We start from the raw sequence: 13,470 nt of genomic DNA, 5'->3' as shown, positions 1-13,470 counted from the left end.
ACAAATGTGAGGTGATAAGAAAATAAAGGGTGAAACAAACAAGAATTGAGAACTCCTTAGCTGTGCTTACATATACAGCCACTAGGGTGGAGGACAAGAAAGTCACATCCACAGTCTGATAGTGTTAGCTGTGTAGTAGACACTGTCACTGAGCAACCAGCCCTGAACAAGTGTACAATTGGACCCAATACATACTTTGATTGTATATTTTTTTTCACCTGTCCCTCTGTGTAAAAACATACAGAGTAGAGCCTTGGCAAGACTGCAAAGTATTTATACAATGGAGGATGGAACCTGGAGAAAAAGAAAGAAACATAATACATCTAATGCTATTTTCCCCATTCAGGGGATTAAAAACTAACTTTTATTTCTTTTCCCATCTATGTGGAGGGGGAGAAAGCTCTGCCTAAAGCTTTTCTAGAATATGTTACAACACATCAATCTCTCTTACCCCCACATTTGAAAAATCACTGCTGTAGATGTGTGACATGGGTTTGTAGAAGAGTAATAATTTCATTTAGGATTTGAGAAAAAAGGATTTGATGCCATGGGAGGTACTCTGATGAGTAATTTAAGAGACTAACATTAGCAAGTAGGCTAACAGGGTCTTGAAACAGGGACACCAATACAAAGTTGTTTAATTGGGGTCAGTGTACAGGGAACAGACCTCAAGAGGGTTCCCATTAATGAAAGAGTATGATAGCTTGTCATGTTAGGAACCGCCTGTAATACAAGACTGTGCGAAAGGTTGGAGAAATTAAGTGGAAAAGACCATGATTCTTACTGATCAGGACAGCTTTGGTCAGAAGGCTTACAATTGGAACTAACAACAAATTTGTGTTTCATGTGATAAAGCATGTGAATATTTGAGTAATTAAATGAAACACTCATAATTTGCTTATTTACATACTGAGTCATCTATTCACTGTCATCATTGGCCTCATCATCATCATCACAATCATGCCTTCTATGTATTCAGTGTCTACCAGTTTTGAAAGTATACTGAGTATGCTGGGAATTTTTTTATCTGTAACTTCATTAATCTTAACAATAACTCTGGTAGACTTAACTATTACTAATATTCAGAAATATCTTGTGTTTTTTTCCTGGCACATGGAAGACTGCAATTCCTAGACTCCCTGTGGTTGGATGTAGCCATTTATTTTGTTCTAGCCATTGGATATGGAAGAGGATTGATGTGCACCACCTTCAGGCTAAATCACTCAATTAATTGCCAATGCAAGACCCTCCACTCCCAGCTGTCCAACCCGTGGCCTGTGGGCCACATGTGGCCCAGGTAGCTTTGAATGCAGCCCAACACAAAATTGTAAACCTTCTTAAATCATTATGAGGGTTTTTTTTTTTTTTTGCGATTTTTTTTTTTTTTTTTTAGCTCATCAGCTATCGTTCATGTTAGTGTATTTTATGTGTGGCCCAAGACAATTCTTCTTCTTCCAATGTGGCCCATGGAAGTCAGAAGATTGGACACACCAGTTCTACTCCATCTTCTCCTGGACATCTGAAAGGAAGCTTTGTGTTGAGATAGTAGAGTCAAAATTATTAGGTATCTTGGATCCCTGAGAGGCCTTCTGGTCCCACAGAAGACTTTGCATGAATAAGAAATAAAATGTTATTGTGTAAAGCCACTGAGTGAAGGTTTGTTATTGTAGCATAACCTAACCTCTCCTCACTCTGCAAAGAATATCTGCTTATTAGTTGCATTTTACTGAGAAAACTGAGGCTTGGAACAGGAACATACCTTAAGCTGGTATTGCACATTCAGTTCAGCTGGAGTATAAGCCTGTCTGTTTCTGTCTCTACAACTGGATGATAGTAAAGTAGTTTGATCAATGTAACCAGCTAACTGGGTTATACTAGACTGACAGTACTATAGAGGATTGGTAGCATAGAAAGGTAAATTGGAAAGACTTTGGGGGTATAAATGGGACATTTTTTGAAGAAGAAATATTTGAGATTTTTTTATGGTGACCTACAAAGTTACCGGCACAGAGGACTTGGGGACCTTCTTTTTGGAAGTGACTTAGCCTTGTCTAGACATTTACCTGTATCTGTGTCCATATTTTAGATAATTTTTCTTTTGCATGAGTTATTTAGAAGTTTAAAAAGATCTCTGCTGCTAAGTAAGAAATGTAGAATAAAATAAACAACAACAGAAGAGCCCTTGCTTTGGCCTGATAGAAACACTGACTGGTTCATTCATGCTATACTTGGAAAACATTAGGAAAAACTAAGCCATTATTACCTGTGGCAAAACACTTTGCTGTGGATGGACGCACTGCTAATGACCTCGCAGCAGGAAGTATGGCTCTGAAAGCACTTCTCTGTTTCCAATGCAGGGTGACTGCGGTGTTTTTCTATATCCTGATTGGTGCTTTAGAATCTCTGTGCGGTGCTTTCTGAGAACAGAGAGGGTCTCTATTTTGTTAAATATTGCAAGGATGGATGATTGACAATCGTGGATCAAATAAGCACTCAGTAATCCATCAGAGGAAAGACTATGTGAGAAAAAATAGATGACAAACTACCTTCAAATATATAGTTTGCATACTTTCACGTTTATTTTGTCAAGATGGTTGCCTTATTGTGGCCTACCGTGTTTTTCCATTTCCTCCCTTCAGAATGACTAGCAGAACTTGCAACTCTTCCTCCTTCAAGACCAGCTGTCAGTGTGAGATAGGGATTAAGGCAGGGCATTTTCAGGATGAGACTGTAAATCTCCTGGCGGAGAGGACTTGACCTTACTCACCTCTGTACGCCCAGATTCCAGCCTAATATATGGCACACAGTAGGTTCTCAGCCAACACTGGGGGAGAGCCTAAGGACAGCAGAAACTTCTGAGTACAGCTCAAATGGAAAATAAGCTCCCTGATACCCTGTCATTTTTGGTGCTTCAAATGTGAATTCTTGTTTATAGAATAGTAAGGAAAATACGTAATCATAATATTTTAAAACAGAATATGAAAAGACTAAGTCAGCTGGTAGATTCCAAAGTAGAATACAAGTATCTTAACCTCTAGCCCTGTTACCGTATGATGCTGCCTGGAGGAAGCAAACCTTAGGGTGGGAGTAGAACCAGGTGGTAGATGGCTGGGTCCCTGCTCTCTCTGGATGGCTTTCTGGTCTCTAAATCTGCCTGAGTCAAGTCGTCCAAGCTCCCCCAGGAAAGTGTTAGGGAAGCAATGTGTTTCCACGCCAGGTTTTCTAAGGATTATGAGAAGCTGGCTTTAATACTTTTTAATAGTAAAATTTAATTAAACTAAATGCACCTCTGGGAAGAATAATGTATGCAAACTTATCACAAAATCAAGGACCATGGTGAGCAAAAGTCAGAGCTTATTGTGGATGAATTCCAAAATATTTGGCTTAAGCAACAAAACCAATTTATTCTGTATTTCCCCTTAATATGTTGTGTGGATCTTTTAACAGTTGGTTGTTTAATAATAGTAATCTTCAAGCTTATTTCTCCGATCAGCATGCATGTGACAGTCCTTCATTCTCAGTAAACACTGTGTGATACAATCAGCCTGCCGCAGATGCTCCTTATTCTATTACTGCGGCATAATCATTTGGGGAAATCTGTGAAACTAATGCAAAATCTCACAATGCTATCCAGAAATATGGATTGAAATTGGAAGACTGGAAAAATAGCTTGTCATAGCCCATTAGCGACTACACACTGCGATTTAAGAAACTATTTTTCAAACGTTTCCATTTTGCACATTGTTTAAAAAAAAAAATCCTTGTTTGTTCCTGAAGAACAATGGGAACATCTATCACAGGATGTTAAGGCATATTTACCAGGAAAATATTCATATTTCCATTGGAATAAAATATGTGGACTTACGATTAGCATATGCATTTTTTCTCAAAGATAAATGCTATTTCTGGTGTTTATTTTTATTGAGAACAGAGGACAATAATATAATACAATTTAGTGGTATGATTTTGTTGATTTTGGGGAGCAAGATTCTATACTTATGGATTGGGCAGCATTTTATCAGACTGGCTTTTAATTCTTTTATTTCCCCTCTTTCTTCATTGTTTTATAAATATTTATTACAAATCTTGCCTATCTTCAACCTGCTCTAACCTGGATGTCTTTCGCTAATCACTGATCTCTCTTTCCAGAAAGAATCTTTTCTATTTCACTTCATAATCAATGACTTTTGGTTTTTCATCTGGGCACATTATTCCCCCTACTGAGATGCCAGCAATTTTACTGGGTTTTTCTCAATTCCTTGTTAAGAAAACAATAGTTCTCCCCACCCCCCATACTCCAGGGAGGAAAAGAAGTAATAGTTACTGTGAACCTATTACTATATGCTGAGCCTTCTACTGAGAGCTATCATGACAATTTCTTATATTTTATAGGTTGGAAACTGACAGTAAGAGGTGTTAGACAACTTTTCTAAGGCTATACATTGAGTATATTGCAGAGTTTGCATTCAAAGAAAGCCATGTTATTCTGACACTCAAACTCCTGGTCCTTCCACTCTTGCACAGTATTCTAGAATTAACTACTCTCTACTCTGGTAGGTACTAGAAGAGCAGAGGCAGAGACAGCACAAGCATGGGCTATAGTCAGAGGGACCAGGGAACCACACCTCACTCTGCCACTTACCGCCTTACCAATTTACTTAGTTTTCCAGTGAAAATGATACTTAGCTTTCCAATTTCAAATGAAAACCTAGCCTATAATATAGCACAATGCTTACGTCTGAGTAAAAAGCAGAAAAAGAGATTATTATCATTATTACCCCAAGAAGAGCAGTTGCATATTTATCCTGGAAAAGAGCTATAAATTATTTAATTATTTTCCTTGATTTGACTGTTTCTTTCAAGTTCAAAATTTCTGCCCTCCAAGTTCCTGCCCCCTGCACCCTTCCCCAGGTGGTTTGCACATAATGGAAGGTAAGCACTTTCAGGACTTAGAAGAGCCACAGGCTTAGATCTCTAAGTTAGTTATGCTGCCCATGAGAGTGAGGAGACATGCTTTCTGCTGTCTTCCCAGTTCCAGGGAAAGGTGTAAGTGCTGTATTTGTGCTATATTACCCGAAAGCCCTTGTTTCACCTGTAGGGAAAAGATGGCCAGTAATACTCAACTTTAGCAGTAGACCCAAATGTGGAGGGCAGATGTATAGAGAAGAGATCAACAACCTTGATCTTTGCTGCTGGGAGCCCACCCAGTCATGGATACGAAGAGGCCGCTCTTTTCCATAATGTTTCTTTGGAGGCTGACTCTGTAGACTTTCTAAAGCACACTGAAACTTGTCATTCTCTCAAATATCCATTTCTATTGGTCTGTTCATAAATAATTATAAAATCTTAAGCAGAGATTCATGAAATTTATGGGAAGCACATAAAAATGAAAGAAAATATAACTTTCAGGGTTCTAAAGTGCAAACTTGCCAAAGAGGTTCTCCCTGCCTGTATATTTAGGGATGTCTTCTGAATTCTACTTTGGAGGAGGAGACGGTTGCCTCAATTTCTTATTCCAAGTCCTTAACCAGAGGATTGCTGAATGGGACTAAGTGGACATTCTGGGTGTGCTATGAGTCAGGAGGATTCTGGTTTGATTGATGACATTTATACTCTACGTCAATACTGGAACTTTCTGATATCTCCTGTGGTACTTATTCATAAAAATATTCATGTATTTTATGGGTTTTTGTTTATTTGTTTGTTGTTGTTGTTGTTGTTGAGATGGAAACTCCCTCTATCACCCAGGCCAGAGTGCAAGTCCGCAATCTCGGTTCACTTCAACCTCCGCCTCCCGGGTTCAGGTGATTCTCCTTCTTGCCTTAGCCACCGGAGTAGCTGGGATTACAGGCGCATGCCACCACACCCAGCTAATTTTTGTATTTTTAGTAGAGATGGAGTTTTGTCATGTTGGCCAGGCTGGTCTCGAACTCCTGACCTCAGATGATCCGTGTGCCTCGGCCTCCCAAAGTGCTGGGATTACAGGTATAAGCCATTCCTCCTGGCCTATTTTATGTTTTTTTTGAAAATGAGTTTGTGCGTAAAGATAGTGAGTGTTGTGATGATCATAAAAGAAAATATACATAAAGAGGTAAAAAGCCTGAAAACTTTGTGAGAGCTTCTACATGCCCTGCTCCCTCCTCCCACCCTCCTCCATGCAGGGCTGTGGTGTTGCACCCATTTGTCGTCAGCTATCTGGAGTGCTTTAGTGCCACCATTGGTTTTGAAAGAACACACCAGGGAAAGGGAAAGCCCTGTGCTGAAATTTAGGGGAGGCTCTGAAGACTGCACTCATCTCTACTTTATCTTCAACCCAAATTGTCTGCCTTGTTCACATTTCATTAATACTGATTTCTAGAGGGCCTGTCTAGTGAGTTAGATATTGTGTTCCCAAATATCCACTGTACATATGCAGGCATCCTTAGAAGGATGACACAATAATCTACCATGAGCCGTCCATGAGGGCGTGAACACAGAGTTTATGGCATCAGGCAACCCACTGAGAACACAGGTGAGGTGCATGAGGCAAGGAAGCCTCACTGAGGAACAAAATTAGGTTTTGCAGCCTGAGGACTTTGCAAAGAAGAAGGAAAATGAGGTAGGAATGATTTGCAGGTGCATTTGTGTGTGGGGAGGCTGCCTATGGGGGTAAGCTAGGAGGTGGAACATGAGGGTATCAGAGGGGACAGTGGAATGAGAACCCAAAGACATATTTTATGTACTGAGATATTACAGAACGTTTTGAAGTGTGGGGGAGCCCAGGTTCTCTCATTAAAACTCCTTTATGATGAGTCTGCTCAAGGAGGCCTCAATGTTCCTCTCAGCTTTTCTAAACTTTAGGCCGTTCTTCATGCCTCTGGAATCCTCGCCTTCCCTTTTTAAAAATAAGTGTTTACTTTTAAAAAATTGCAATTTTAAATTCTTCCTCCACGTCTTTGAGTTGCAAATCTTATTGAAAGCTTCTTGCTGGCGGGGCGTGGCGGCTCACGCCTGTAATCCCAGCACTTTGGGAGGCCGAGGCGGGTGGATCACGAGGTCAGGAGATCGAGACCATCCTGGCTAACATGGTGAAACCCCGTCTCTACTAAAAATACAAAAAATTACCCGGGCGTGGTGGCGGGCGCCTGCAGTCCCAGCTACTCGGGAGGCTGAGGCAGGAGAATGGCGTGAACCTGGGAGGCGGAGCTTGCAGTGAGCGGAGACCTGGCCACTGCACTCCAGCCTGGGAGACAGAGCCAGACTCTGTCTTAAAAAAAAATAAAAATCCTCTTGTCAGTTTTGCAACGCAGGACTGTCTTTCTCGGGGATCTGGGAGTCATCTCTTTGAAAAGAAATCATCAAAAAAGATAGCATTCCTATCTCCCAGTTTCTGTGGGAGGATAGGAGCCTAACATTTTCCAAGTTGTAAAACTGCCTGCTGTCCTGAAGATAGGAGAAAATTTACTTTTCCATGGGGTAAGGCCAATAAGCAAACAGATGCCCTAAAATCTCTCCTCCACACCCCCAATCTTAGCTCTTAAAAGCTCTCCAGCCATTTTTTCCCAGTGGAGTTCGAGACTGAGTTCTGGTGTCTTTTCCGTTATTGCAACAGCCTTAAAGTCTTCCTTGCCTGTGTGATTATGTGTGCTGCAACTTTTTTAAGCCCTAAAGGAATTTGCTTTTCGATAAGAATTCATTAACAAAAAGTGGCTCTCAGGATGAACCAGTTTACAACCTACAGAATTAATATTATAATGAGATAAGTAACTTTTATAGAAATATTGACCAGAGAATGTCCTTTCGAATATTTTTCCTGCTAGCATGACAAAAAGTTTTAATTTGCAAAATTATGTTATGTTGGCTCGTGTTTTAAGAACATATCAATTGCATAAACTGTACTCCTATATAAACATCTTAAGAATATTTATTTCATAAGATTGACATTAACTGTTGAGTTCCTCTGTTTCTACAAACATGGTGTTGGTTCACATGCAGTTTTATTTGATGCTACACAACATATATGTCAATTGTCACTTTCTTTTCATGTTTCTTTCCTTTCCTTTTTTTCCAGCTCTGTTTTGATATAATTGACAAACATGGTATATATCTACACTGTACTATGTGATGATGCTATGACACTTGCAGACATTGTGAGAGGATTGCCATGATCGAACTAATGAACATTGCCTTCACTTCACAGAGTTATCACTTTTTTGCAAAATTTTACAAAATTATTGCAATCTTTGCTTTGACAGTCCAGTGAAAATTCTGGCCCTTGTTTCTTACATACTTTCATGGACAGCAAAAAATGCTAAACTTACCAGCTGCCTTAGGTTTACCACCGGCCTTCCATGGAAATGAATCCTGGGGTGGAAATGGGCCCCGTCTGCCGAGCGTGCTAAAACACACAAGCCTCACTCCTTCATTAAAACAAAGCCAAACAAAATTCACACAACTGCATTTTTAACCTGTGTTTGCATAACAATGAGTTTCATTCTTCACTCTGCCTAATTTATTCCCCATAGTGATTTGCCTCAGGCCCCTAGTCCTTGCTCACGCTAATAAATCCAGTGGCTAAAGACAAACCTTAGTGCTTTTTTAGAATTATTAACAAAATGCTAACTGTCGTTCTTCTGTAGAGGCTCTGTTTTATAGGGAAATGAGACAACTAGACAAAGCCCTGAACACTTTCCCTGTGGAACTTTGTGACTTAGTTAAATTACCATCCCCAAAGCCTTCCAGGTTAGCAATAATTAGACAGCAAGTAAGTGACCCCACCATGATAGGTTCTTTGCATAATAATCTAATGCCCGAAACACTCATAGGAGTAATGTATTGTTATCTCTGCTTTGCAGATAAGGAAGGGTGGAGAGGTTACCCCTCATACTCCAGTTGGCAGATGTCTATTTCAAAGTTCATTTCGGGTGGCTTCAAAATCTGTGAATTTTCTATGCCTTGTGCTATTTTCTTCCCTGTAAAATTGACAGAACAATAGTTGATGTGTAAGTTACATTCCAAGCTTGGAATTCTCAGAGGTGTAGTCCTGAAAGAGAGTGTCTTGGACCCAGAGAAGTGTGCAGAATCCAAACCTTTCAAGGAAGGCAGTAGAAACAGTTGTCTCTTTTGAGACACTTAAAACCCTTTACCCCACTGGTTCACTCGAGTGCATGTAACAGTAACTTGGTCCAACTAGAGAACAGTTCTCTGCCTCTCCAGTGAGCAGATCCAGTCTTTTCCTCCATGTTTCCACACATTTGTTTTCTAAACCCAGAGAAGTGACATTTACTGTCAATCTGTTCTTGAGATGCTTTTAGGGTATGGCAAAGGAAACGATCCACGATGTCAGGTGTATTCCTGGCTCTGCCTGCTTTTCTTCTCTTTGACCTTCCATAAACAAGCAACTTCGTTTCTCTAAGCCTTCATTTAACTTCTTAAAGAGTGGTGATAATAACACCCATCTTATGGAGATTTTCTAATAATAAGATAGAGTAGAATCTCAGAGATCCTTGAGTTCTCCAGGCTGAATGCATTATATAAAAGTAATTACTTGGTGTGAACATCTAGGAGGCATTTCATTCTAGTCAGGGAGTGTCCCTGGTATTTGTTTTGGGCAAATAAAGCAAGCTTAAAGGAAACTCGGCCATCAGTTTGTTTAATGCTCTTATTTTACAGATGAAGAACATGCACAATTATGTAATATTATGAAACTGAGGTCAGTTAGGCTAAGAGTCTTTCTCAAAATCCTCAATAATAAATGCTGTGTAATGTAGCTATACACACAGTCTACAAAGGCAAACAGTATTTAACTTGCTTGAGGTAGTACCTGCTCTTTTGTTTTATAATAAGGTTGTGCCTATTTTCCCAAATAAGTGCTATGAAAAGATTAATTTTAATTATTTTTAATGTCTCTATCTTAAAAATATATACATTATATAGATATAAAATCATTATAACTTTTTTGTATGAGTGCCGATAAAATCAACCAAGATTTTAAGAGGACATGACTCCAAACACTTGGATTACCCCTGGCACTGTGTTTGTGTTTTGTGGGATAAAGCTTTACACGTTGATACATTCTGCCTGGAATGCTGGCTCCATCTGCTTTCAACGTTCCACTTATACTCAAATGTACATAAATTATATACATATATAAATTAAAAATCATGCTAATAAGTTTTAATTGCCCATTTTATACTTATTATCTATGCATCATTGGCTGTCTTGCACCAGTTTAGGTCTTATTTTCCTAAGTATAAAATCAACTTACTTGATCAAGACCCTGGTGTGTGTATATATGTGTGTGTGTGTGTGTGTGTGTGTGTGTGTACATATGTCATCTTTTGTCCATAGGATTACACTTCATACAAAGTAGGATCTTAATTAATATGTTTTGTTTGATGATTGATTTGTTTTTCTTTAAATATACTTACTCATTGACTTGTACAGCGTTATTCAATGAATATCACTTTTGGGCAAGTATACAAAAAAAAATCATATATCCTGATTTTCAAGACTGCACAGTTTAGCTGAAGAGCTACGAATCACTTACAAACACAGGTAAATGACAAAAGACAATACATGTGACTCCAATAGAATTCAGGGAAAGATGTAGCTTCCTGTGGGTACAGAATTCTTAGGGGAGATTGGATTTTCAGTGAGCACTGATTGGAACTGAGAGGAAGAACAGAAGGAAGGAGGTCATTCCAAGCTGATCGACTGACTGAGTTAAAGGCTGAAGCTGGCTGATTCTGGTGGAGAATCATTTAGAAGTGATTAAATAGAAATTCTGAGAGCTTTGTGAAGTTTAGGTCGGAGACTAGCTTGATTTTTTCACTTAGCATATTTGTTAAATAATTTACAAATATTTAATTAATCATAGTTATATCTAATTAATTGCATATTGAGTTTCACTAGGTTTAATGTTATAGGGACTAAAACAATGAGATGAAATAGACACTGGTGCTTTTACTAAAGAAGGTATCATAACTACTAGAACTTCGGTAGTTATGTAGACTTTTTGCCACAGTGACATAAAATTTGTCAACAATGCTTTTTCACATTTTGTTTTGATTGAAAATTACTATTATATGATTCCTTATAGTGAAGGAATGGGAGGAGAAGTACCTCTCCCGTGAGTTTTTCCAAAGACCTCTATGGTCTCCTCTTGCAGTGGTGAGATGGGTTTTCTTGAAATTCTTTGGCAGTTGGCAAGAAAGCGAAAATCTGGATTGTTCTACCTCGAAGACTGATCTGCTCAGATCTTCTTTTCTCTGTGGCATCTTTCTCTTATTAGAGTCTTGGGACACAATTTTGCTTTTGCTTTTGGGTATTCTCATGCAGTCTGTTAGATAGATATTAAAGTTGACAGTGATGCTTCTTGTCCATGTGTACAAAGTAACTAAAAGTTTGGAGAGAACGAACAGCCAACTCCACCAAAAACAAAAAAAGCTTAGGGTCTAAAGTATTTTGATGTCCTCCCCTCACCATCAATTTTTGAGACGCACTTATAATTAATTATTTTTCTTTAAAAATAGATTTATGGCCACCAGAGGCAGCATCTTCCAACAAAGAGATCAAAGTAAATAATAAAAGCTTACCTGTTAAATCTCCCAGCCTGATGCGGAGCATAATTAGCAGAGAAACCAAACCAATTGCTGTGGGATGTTTTGCAGAACAGATGCTCTTCTTCCATCCTCTCTCTAAGATGGCTTTTTGTTGTTGTTGTTAGTTTAAAGAGATTCTAAGTCCCAATAATAGTTAAGTTTAGAGAAATACTGAGTGACACACCAAATATTTCAATTAACTGGTAAAGCTGGTTCAGATTAATGATCTACTTATCCCTGTGTGGTATGCACACTAGGGTATTTTTTTTTTTAAGTCTATAGTGTTTAGAGAGAAATTCCTGCTTAACATATTAGTTTCTGAAATTGTTGAGTATAATATTTGTTCTGGCACTGACTTTCTTTTTGCATTTGTGAGATGTCTGGAGAAAATTTCAGATGCTCAAGGAGAGCCAGTTTATTGGTCTGTTTTGTTATGTTCAATGTAGGAAACTTGTAGCCTCTTTAATCCGCCATTAGCCAGAGTCTAGAGAGCAAGGCATGAATGATAGCAATTTAGTTATCACGTTCTATTTCCAGCAGAATTGTTTGTAGTTTAGCTCAAAATATCCATCTTCTTAATTTTAACTGGTTTTGCCAGTTGCCAGTTAAACCAGATTGCAAGTGAAAATGAATATCATCAACACACTTAAATATTTCTGTGCACGGTACAAAGCAGACTGTAGATGATTATAGAGTACTGGGAAATGTGTTTCCACAGAAACTTTCTTCTAAATTGCTAGGAGTGTGTTAGACTTTAAGATTACTCATAGACATGTGCTCAAAAATTTGGTAAACTTTAAAAATTTTTCATTTTACTTTAAAAGTATATTATAAAGAAAGCAATATTCTCTAAGGCAATGAATCATCTATTCCCCTCCAGTTTAAAAATGGTACACGGAACATTTATGTTATACACAGAAATTACTTTGAATAGCTGTGTGTGATTATTTTAAACAAAGCAAATCACTAAACATTTGGCATGACATTGCTGATCACCTCTTCTTTTTAAAATTTGTATAAATTTATGGGATATGTGTGTAATTTCGTTACATCCATAGATTGTGTAGTAGTGAAGTCAGGGCTTTTAGAGTATCCATCACCCAAATAACGTACACTGTACCCCAAAACCTCTCATCATCCACCCCTCTCGGCCCCCTTACCTTTTTGAGTCTTCGTTGTCTATCATTTGACAGTCTACACCTTTGTGTATTCATTATTTAGCTCCCACTTATAAGTAAGAACATATGGTATTTGTCTTTCCGTGTCTGACTTGCTTCACTTAAGATAATGGCCTCTACACATATACACCATGGAATACTATGCAGCCATAAAAAAGGATGAGTTTGTGTCCTTTGTAGGGACATGGATGCAGCTGGAAACCATCATTCTTAGCAAACTATCACAAAAACAGAAAACCAAACACCGCATGTTCTCACTCATAGGTGGGAACTGAACAATGAGATCACTTGGACTCAGGAAGGGGAACACCACACACCGGGGCCTATCATGGGGAGGGGGGAGGGGGGAGGGATTGCATTGGGAGTTATTCCTGATGTAAATGTCGAGTTGATGGGTGCAGCACACCAACATGGCACAAGTATACATATGTAACAAACCTGCACGTTATGCACATGTACCCTACAACTTAAAGTATAAAAAAAAAAAAAAAAAAGATAATGGCCTCTAATTCCATCCATTGTGCTGCAAAAATCATGATTTCATTCTTTTTATGGCTGAATAGTATCCCATTAGGTATATATGCCACATTTTCTTTATCCAGTCATTTGTTGATAAACACTAAGGTTGATTCTATATCTTTGCTATTGTGAATTGTGCTGCAATAAATATACTGGCACAGGTATCTTTTTGATACAATGATTTCTTTTCC

At 38.6% G+C, this 13,470-nt stretch overlaps 1 protein-coding gene across 1 annotated transcript in view; it reads right to left on the bottom strand.

Annotated features, from left to right (window-relative positions):
* The window catches only part of LOC106994547 (putative uncharacterized protein encoded by LINC00305), a 70,856-nt gene that overhangs the window by 31,043 nt on the left and 26,343 nt on the right, over positions 1–13,470 (bottom strand). The window contains exons 2-3 of the mRNA XM_077975018.1: positions 3,076–3,222; positions 2,264–2,516 (exon numbers count right to left, since the gene is read on the bottom strand). The gene's annotated coding sequence lies outside the window, so the exon portion shown is untranslated. The remainder of the gene's footprint in view (positions 1–2,263; positions 2,517–3,075; positions 3,223–13,470) is intronic.

This window comes from Macaca mulatta, chromosome 18 (genome assembly GCF_049350105.2).
Source record: "Macaca mulatta isolate MMU2019108-1 chromosome 18, T2T-MMU8v2.0, whole genome shotgun sequence".
NCBI lineage: Eukaryota > Metazoa > Chordata > Mammalia > Primates > Cercopithecidae > Macaca > Macaca mulatta.
This window is presented reverse-complemented; position numbering and strand designations above follow the sequence as displayed.